The sequence below is a fragment of the Cuculus canorus genome, chromosome W, assembly GCF_017976375.1.
Source record: "Cuculus canorus isolate bCucCan1 chromosome W, bCucCan1.pri, whole genome shotgun sequence".
In the NCBI taxonomy this organism is placed as follows: domain Eukaryota; kingdom Metazoa; phylum Chordata; class Aves; order Cuculiformes; family Cuculidae; genus Cuculus; species Cuculus canorus.
This window is the reverse complement of record NC_071440.1, coordinates 6161240-6169960: the sequence shown is the minus strand read 5'-3', so window position 1 is coordinate 6169960 and position 8721 is coordinate 6161240.

The following is an 8721-nucleotide window of genomic DNA, read 5'->3' as shown; positions in this document are numbered from 1 at the left end:
ACTCTCATGGTGAAGAAATTCTCCCTTTTGTCTAGCCTAAATCTGTCCCTCTCCGGTTTATACCCATTCTCTCTGGTCCTGTCCCCACAAGCCTTTATGAATAGCCCCTCTCCAGCTTTCCTGTAGGCCCCCTTCAGGTACTGGAAGGTCACTATAAGATCTCCTCTGAGCCTTCTCTTCTCCAGGCTGAACAAGCCCAACTCTCTCAGCCTGTCCTCATATGGGAGGTGCTCCAGCCCTCTGATCATCTTTGTAGCCCTCCTCTGGACCCGTTCCAACAGTTCCATATCCTTCTTATGTTGAGGATTCCAGAACTGGACACAATATTCCAGATGAGGTCTCACAAGAGAGAAATAGAGGGGCAGAATCACCTCCCCTGACCTGCTGGCCACGGTTCTTTTGATGCAGGCCAGGATACAATTGGCCTTCTGGGCTGCGAGCGCACATTGCTGGCTCATAGAATCATAGAATCACTAGGTTGGAAGGGACCCACTGGGACATCAAGTCCAGCCATTCCTAACAATCCATAAACCATGCCCCTCAGCACCTCATCCACCCGTCCCTTAAACACCTCCAGGGAAGGTGACTCAACCACATCCCTGAGCAGCCTGTTCCAGTGCCCAATGACCATTTCCGTGAAAATTTTTTTCCTGATCTCCAGCCTGAACCTCCCATGGTGGAGCTTCAGGCCATTCCCCCTTGTCCTTTCCCATGTCACTTGGGAGAAGAGGCCAGCTCCCACCTCTCCACAACCTCCTTTCAGGTAGTTGTAGAGAGTAATAAGGTCTCCCCTCAGCCTCCTCTTCTCCAGGCTAAACAACCCCAGCTCTCTCAGCCGCTCCTCATAAGACTTGTTCTCCAGCCCCCTCACCAGCTTTGTTGCTCTTCTCTGGACACGTTCCAGAGCCTCAACATCCTTCTTGTGGTGAGGGGCCCAGAAGAGAACACAGTACTCAAGGTGCGGTCTCACCATTGCTGAGTACAGAGGGAGAATAACCTCCCTGGACCTGCTGGTCACACCGTTTCTGATACAAGCCAAGATGCCACTGGCCTTCTGGGCCACCTGGGCACACTGTTGGCTCATGTTCAGTCGTCTGTCAACCAACACCCCCAGGTCCTTCTCCTCTAGACAGCTTTCTAGCCAGACCCATGTTGACTGGGCCTGATCACCCGGTTCTCATGCATGTGCTTCATGATAGCACTCAAGATCACCTGTTCCATGACTTTCCCGGACACTGAGGTCAGACTGACAGGCCTGTAGTTCCCTGGATCCTCCCTGCAACCCTTCTTGTAGATGGGCACAGCATTAGCCAGCCTCCAGTCTAGTGGAACTTCCCCAGTCAGCCAGAACCGCTGGAAGATGATGGAAAGGGGTTTGGAAAGGACATCCGCCAGCTCCTTCAATACTCTTGGGTGGATCCCATCCAGCCCCACAGACTTGTGGGTGTCTAGCTGGGCAAGCAAGTCTCTAACCGCCTCCTCTTGGATCATGGGAGCCTCATTCTGCTCCTCTAACTCCTGGGTTTGTACACAGGGGGAACAACTTTCCTTACTATTAAAGACTGAGGCAAAGAAGGCATTAAGTACCTCAGCCTTGTCTTCATCCCTTGTCACTGTTGTTCCTTCTGCATCCAGTAGGGACTGAATATTCTCCCTAGTCCTCCTTATCTTGTTAATGTATTTGTAGAAAGATTTTTTTATTATCTTTCACAGACTTAGCCAATTTGATTTCTAGTTGGGCCTTAGCCCTCCTGATTTTTTCCCTGCACCATCTCATTTCCTCCCTGTAGTCTACCCAAGATGCCTGTCCCTTCTTCCAAAGCTCATAGACATTCCTCTTCTTTTTGATATCTCTCAAGATCTGCCTACTCAACCAAGCTGTTTTTTTCCCCCGCCGGCTCCTTTTCCGGAACATGGGGATGACTTGGTCCTGAGCTGCTAGGATTTCATTTTTGAAGAGCGCCCAGCACTCATGGACTCCCTTGCCCTTAAGGACTGTCTCCCATGGGACTTTGCTAACCAGCCTTCTGGACAATCCAAAGTCTGCCCTCTGGAAGTTTAATGTGACTGTTTTGCTAATCCCCTTCCTTATCCCACCTAGAACTGAAAACCCTATCATTTCATGATCGCTTTGTCCCAGGCGTCCTCCAACCGTCACATCCCCCACAAGTCCTTCTCTGTTCACAAACAGCAAGTCCAGGAGGGCACCCTCCCTTTTCGGCTCACTCACCAGTTGTGTGAGGAAGTTGTCTTCTATGCACTCCAGGAACCTCCTAGACTGCTTCCTTTCTGCTGTATTGTACTCCCAGCAGATATCAGGAAGATTGAAGTCTCCCACAAGGACAAGAGGTAGAGATCTAGAGACTATCCCCAGCTGTTTATAGAAGAGCTCATCAGCTGCTTCTTCTTGGCTGGGTGGTCTGTAGCAGACTCCCATCACAATTTCTGCCTTCTTGTGGGCTCCTCTGATTTTAACCCACAGGCACTCAGTCCCTTCCTCACCGTAATTGAGCTCAAGGGTATCAAAGCACTCTCTAACAGAGGGCTACCCTGCCTCCTTTCCTACCCTTCCTGTCCTGCCTGAAGAGTTTATATCCCAACATAGCTGCACTCCAGTTATATGACTCATCCCACCATGTTTCCGTGATGGCAATGACATCATAGTCACCTTGCCCTACAACAGCTTCCAACTCCTCCTTCTTATTGCCCATGCTGCGTGCATTGGTGTAAATGCACTTCAGCTGGGCTGGCAACCCTTCAGCCCTCATAAAGGGAATAGAGTTCATTCCAAACTGACTGTTCCTTGGAATAACTAACGCCACAGTGCCAGTTTTGTCCTTACTGTCCCCAGGTATAATCGCCCCCACTTGCTCTGAGGTGATGTACTGGTGGTCCTCTCCAGCACACCATCTCTCAGTTACTGTAGTCCCACTTCCAGGGTCACTCCCGACTTGCCTGGTCTCATCGCCCTCCCCCTTCACATCTAGTTTAAAGCCCTATTTAAGAGCCTAGCTAGACTTTTAGTAAGGACTTTAGTCCCCCTAGGAGACAAGTGTGTCTCATCCCTAGTAAGAAAGCCTGGGGGTGGGTGGGTCACCCCATGATCAAAGAACCCAAAGCCTTTCTCCTCACACCAGGCTCAGAGCCAGGCATTAATCAACTGTTTCTCTTTGACCTCTTGCTTCTCATTCCTTAGCACTGGAATGTAGCTAAACACTACTTGTGCCCCAGAGCCCTCCAACGTTCTCCCTGGAGTCCTGAAGTCTCTCTTGATGGCTTTCAGCTTTCTGCGCTCTAAGTCATCATTGCCTATTTGAAAGAGGGTAGTAGTCTGTCTCTTTCACCAAGGAAGGAAGTTTTCTAGTAACATCCTTCACCGATGCCCCCGGTAAGCAGCAGACCTCCCTGTGGAGCGGGTCCAGTCTGCAGATGGGTCCCTCTATTCCTTTTAGGAGGGAATCCCCTAAGACGATCACTCTCCTCTTCTTATTTACTGAGGATGTTTTTATGGTCATCTGAGGATGGCACAGCCTAGGGAATGTTTCTAGGCTGTGGGAGCCATCTTCTTCATCCTTAGGGATGGGTTCCACCTGCAGTGCTTCATATTTGTTCCTCAGGGGGACCTGGGGGTTTGTTGTCTGGGTAGGGGGAGCATGTTTCCTGCGCTGGGCAGGAACTTGCTGCCATTCCCCATCTATCGTTCCCCCAGTCTTGCAGTTTGCAGATGGGAGTTGCTCAGCCGCACTAACTCCAGCAGCCTGCTGATTTTGTGAGAGGGCGCTGCTCCAGTGATCTATCTCCCTCTCACATTCCCTGATGGTCCTTAGTCTATTCACCTCCTCCCTCAGCTCTGCTGCCTCTTCTTCTACAAAGAAGTTCTCCTATGCGAGCACAGCTTCCACAAGTGGAGCCAGTGCCAGAGGTGTGAGCTAATGTAGGAGGCGGGCACTGCCTACAACCCAGGATCTGGGTAGCTGCACGGACCCACTGAGGCTCTGTCTGGGTGGCAACATCTATCCTGCTGCTGCAGCATTCAGAGCGGTTTTAATCTTCTGCCGGGTTGCCACTATGGTCCACTATCCTTTATATCCGGCCTCCAGCCTCTCTCTGCGCCCTCCTTGCTCGAACTGCCACTCAAACTGCCCCGTTACACTAACATGCCCCGCACCTCTTTGCCACGGTCTTCTTTGCCATGCTCCGGGTCGCCATGCTCCCAAGGGACCGTTTAAATCTCCCGCGGTAGCTGCCGGGACCGTCCCCTCCCATCAGGCACCGCGAGGGATCGTCCGCTGCCGCGTGTCAGGAGCCGAGCGCCGACAACCCCGCTCCTGCCTATGTTTTACTGGGCTTTTCTCGGCTCAGGGAAGTGCCCCACGGCCTCAGATGGCCACCCCACCGCAGTACTCACCGTCCTGCCGCTGGATGCCGCCGAAAAAGCAAATGTCAAGTTTCTTATTGACCAGCACCTCCAGGTCCTTCTCTGCAGGGCTGCTCCAAATCACATCATCCGCCATCATGCACTGAAATCAGGAACTGCCCCGACCCAGGTGTAGGACCTTGCACTTGGCCTTGTTGAACCTCATGATGTTCTCACAGGCCCACTTCTACAGTCTGTCCAGGTCCCTCTGGATGGCATCCCCTCCCTCAGGAGTGTCAACCTCACCACTCAGCTTGGTGTCATCCACAAACTTGCTGAGGATGCACTCAATTCCATCGTCTGAGTCATTGATGAAGATGTTAAACAACACTGGTCCCAGAACAGACCCCTGAGGGACACCACTCATTCCTGATCTCCATCCATACATTGAGCCATTGACCACTACTCTCTGAATGCAACCATCCAACCAATTTCTTATCCACGGAACAGTCCACCCATCAGATTAGTATTTCTCCAACTTAGAGAGAAGGGTGTTGTGGGGGACCATGTCAAAGGCCTTAGAGGATTCCAGATAGATGACATCTGTAGGTCTTCCCATGTCCACTAATGTAGTCATTCCCTCATAGAAAGCTACTAGGTTGGTTAGGCAGGACTTTCCCTTGGTGAAGCCGTGCTGGCTGTGTCAAATAAAATAAAATAATAAAAAAATCTTTCTACAAATACATCAGTAGTAGAAGAAGGACCAGGAAGAATATTCAGTCTTTATTGGATGCAAAGGAAACAAAAGACAAAGGATGAGGACAAGGCTGAGGTACTTAATGCCTTCTTTGCCTCAGTCTTTAATAGTAAGGAAAGTTGTTCCCTATGTTTGCATCCCCATGAGCTAGAGGAGCAGAACAAAGCTCCCATGATCCAAGAGGAGGTGGTTGGAGATTTGCTTGGCCAATTAGACACTCACAAGTCTATGGAGCCGGATGGGATCCACCCGAGGGTATTGAGGGAGCTGGCGAACATGCTTGCCAAACCCCTTTCTATCTCCTGTTTTGCGGAATCAAACCCTATTACCCAAAATGAGTTATAAAGCAGGTATGTTTATTTCCAGCACTAGGGTGCAAGGGGGTTCTCCTCCTAGCTTGCACACCATATAACTTAACAAGCACCTACTTATAGTGTAAAGACATGCATAGTAAAGACAAGCGTCTACTACATATTCATAACTTTCCCGCTTCGTATTATAATTAGTTCTGGAAGGTTCTCTCCAGTCTTGCGCCTGCGTAGTGCCTCCTGGTGGTCGTGGGTCGGGGTCTTAGGGATGAAGTAAGAAGTCTCCCTCAGGATGAAAACAAGTTTTTTCCTTGAACTGTGTACAGGCATAGTCCCTTCTGGTTGTTTTCCAGCTTTCTGCATTCCAATGCCCACTTATCAGTAAACTTCTGCGAGCTGGCTCCTTCGTTATAAACTTCTAACGTCTTCAAGGCAAGCAGCACCAAGTTCCAGTGAACATTCCCAACTCCCCCATCTGCTTTCACTCATCACACCTACCAGCAGTCCTGGCTGACTGGGGAAGTTCCACTGGACTGGAGGCTGGCTGATGTTATTCCCATTTACAAGAAGGGTCGGAAGGAGGATCCAGGAAACTACAGGCCTGTCAGTCTGACCTCAGTGTCAGGGAAGGTCATGGAATAGGTGATCTTGAGTGCTATGATACAGCACATGCAAGATAACTGGATTATCAGGCCCAGTCAACAGGGGTTCATGAAAGGCAGGTCCTGCCAAACTAACCTGATCACCTTCTATGACAAAATGACTCGACTACTGGATGAGGGAAAGGCTGTGGATGTAGTCTTCCTGGACTTCAGTAAAGCCTTTGACACAGTTTCTCACAGCATTCTGCTTCAGAAACTGTCAGCCTCTGGCCTGGACAGGCACACCCTCTCCTGGCTGGAAAACTGGTTGGGTGGCCGGGCCCAGAGAGTGGTGGTAAATGGAGTTAACTCCAGCTGGAGGCTGATCACAAGTGGGGTTCCTCAGGGTTCGGTACTGGGTCCAGCCCTGTTCAATATCTTTATCAATAACCTGGATGAAGACATTGAGTGCACCCTTACCAAGTTTGCAGACCACACTAAGCTGGGTGGAAGTGTGGATCTGCTGGAGGGTAGGGAGGCTATCCAAAAGAATCTGAACAGGCAGGACCAATGGGCTGAAACCAATGACATGAAGTTTAACAAGGCCAAATGACAGGTCCTGCACTTGGGGCAAAACAATCCTGTGCAGTGCAATAGACTAGGGGAAGAGTGGCTAGAAATCTGCCTGGAGGAGAAGGACCTGGGGGTGTTGGTTGACAGCCGACTGAACATGAGCCAGCAGTGTGCCCAGGTGGCCAAGAAGACAAATGGTATATTGGCTTGTATCAGAAACAGCATGGCCAGCAGGTCCGGGGAGGTTATTCTCCTCCTGTACTCGGCACTGGTGAGACCACACCTTGAATACTGTGTTCAGTTCTGGGCTCCTCACCACAAGAAGGATGTTGAGGCTCTGGAGTGTGTCCAGAGAAGAGCAACAAAGCTGGTGAGGGGGCTGGAGAACAAATCTTATGAGGAGTGACTGAGAGAGCTGGGGTTGTTTAGCCTGGAGAAGAGGAGGCTGAGGGGAGACTTTATTGTTCTCTACAACTACCTGAAAGGAGGTTGTGGAGAGGTGGGAGCTGGCCTTTTCTCCCAAGCACATGCAAGAGAACCAGGTGATCAGGCACAGTCAACACGGGTTCACGAAAAACAGGTCTTGCCAAACTAACCTGATAGCCTTCTATGACAAAGTGACTCAACTACTAGATGAAGGAAAGGCTGTGGATGTAGGCTTCTTGGACTTCAGTAAAGCCTTTGACACAGTTTCTCACAGCATTCTGCTTCAGAAACTGTCAGCCTCTGGCCTGGACAGGCGCACACTCTCCTGGGTTGAAAACTGGTTGGATGGCCGGGCCCAGAGAATGGTGCTAAATGGAGTTAACCCCAGCTGGAGGCCAGTTACAAGCAGGGTTCCTCAGGGTTTGGTAATGGGTCCAGCCCTGTTCAATGTCTTTATCAATGACCTGGATGAAGGCATTGAGTGCACCCTTAGCAAGTTTGCAGATGACACTAAGCTGGGTGGAAGTGTAGGGAGGCTCTGCAAAGGGATCTGAACAGGCTGGACTGCTGGATTGAGACCAATGGCATGATGTTTAACAAGGCCAAATGCGGGGTCCTGCACTTGGGGCACAACAACCCTGTGCAGTGCTACAGACTAGGAGAAGTCTGGCTAGAAAGCTGCCTAGAGGATAAGAACCTGGGAGTGATGAAGCATTCTGCGAGTGGCTGGCAAAAGTCTCACAATTGCTACCCCTTGTTCTCATGGGGGACTTAAACCTACCAGATATCTGCTAGAAATCCAACACAGCAGAGAGGAAACAGTCCAGGAGGTTCCTGTCTTCCTTGGTTTTGGGACAATCAGCACCGGATATTCGAAGAAAGCTGCAAAGGCTAAGACCAGCAGAAAGCAGGGATTTGGAAAAGTTGCTAGATGAGGCTTGGAGGGTATATAGTAATCGGGAAGAAGAGGTAAGAAGGAGAGATAGAAAGGCTTTAGTAGCAGCTTTACAGGAAGCTCGGGAGATACGGGGACCAGGACCTAGAAACCCTTTGTCAGGAATCAGTGTGCATGGTGCAGATGATGGGGACATTGGAAAAATGAATTCCCAGAAAGGTGAAGGGGAAAGGTGAATAGAGATGACTGATGGGGACCTGGGGAATCTACCCTGGTGAATCCACTGGTTATATTAAAGCTGGGGAAAGGACAACGAGAACTGGAATTTTTGGTAGATATGGGAGCAACCTACTTGGTTGTAAATCATACTTTGACACATGTAGATAATGACCTTGTAACAGTAAGGGGAGCCACTGGCCAGAGCAAAAAGGCATACTTTTTGAAGCCTCTAAAATTTAAATTAGGTAAACAGTTAGGGGAACATAAATTTTTATATCTGTCAAAGTCACCAAAACCCTTATTGGGGAGGGACTTGTTGGAACAATTGGAAGCAGAAATAAAATTTGAAAAAGGAAAAAAGAAAAACTGCTGTTATGTGTGTGAATGCCCCCTCTTTCTCTTCTCTAAATGTGAAGGATTTTTTTTTCTTTTCAGCTTCTTCACTGATTCCGCAGGAGTTAAACATGTTATCTCTGTAGGGGGATACTAAGCTATGAGCAATTTTATTTGGATAAAAATAATGGTCGACCCTAACCTGGAGAAAATATCTGAATATATTTGAGGAAGTTGTTTTAAAGTAGGTGTGAACTTACAAGGAAAGGGTT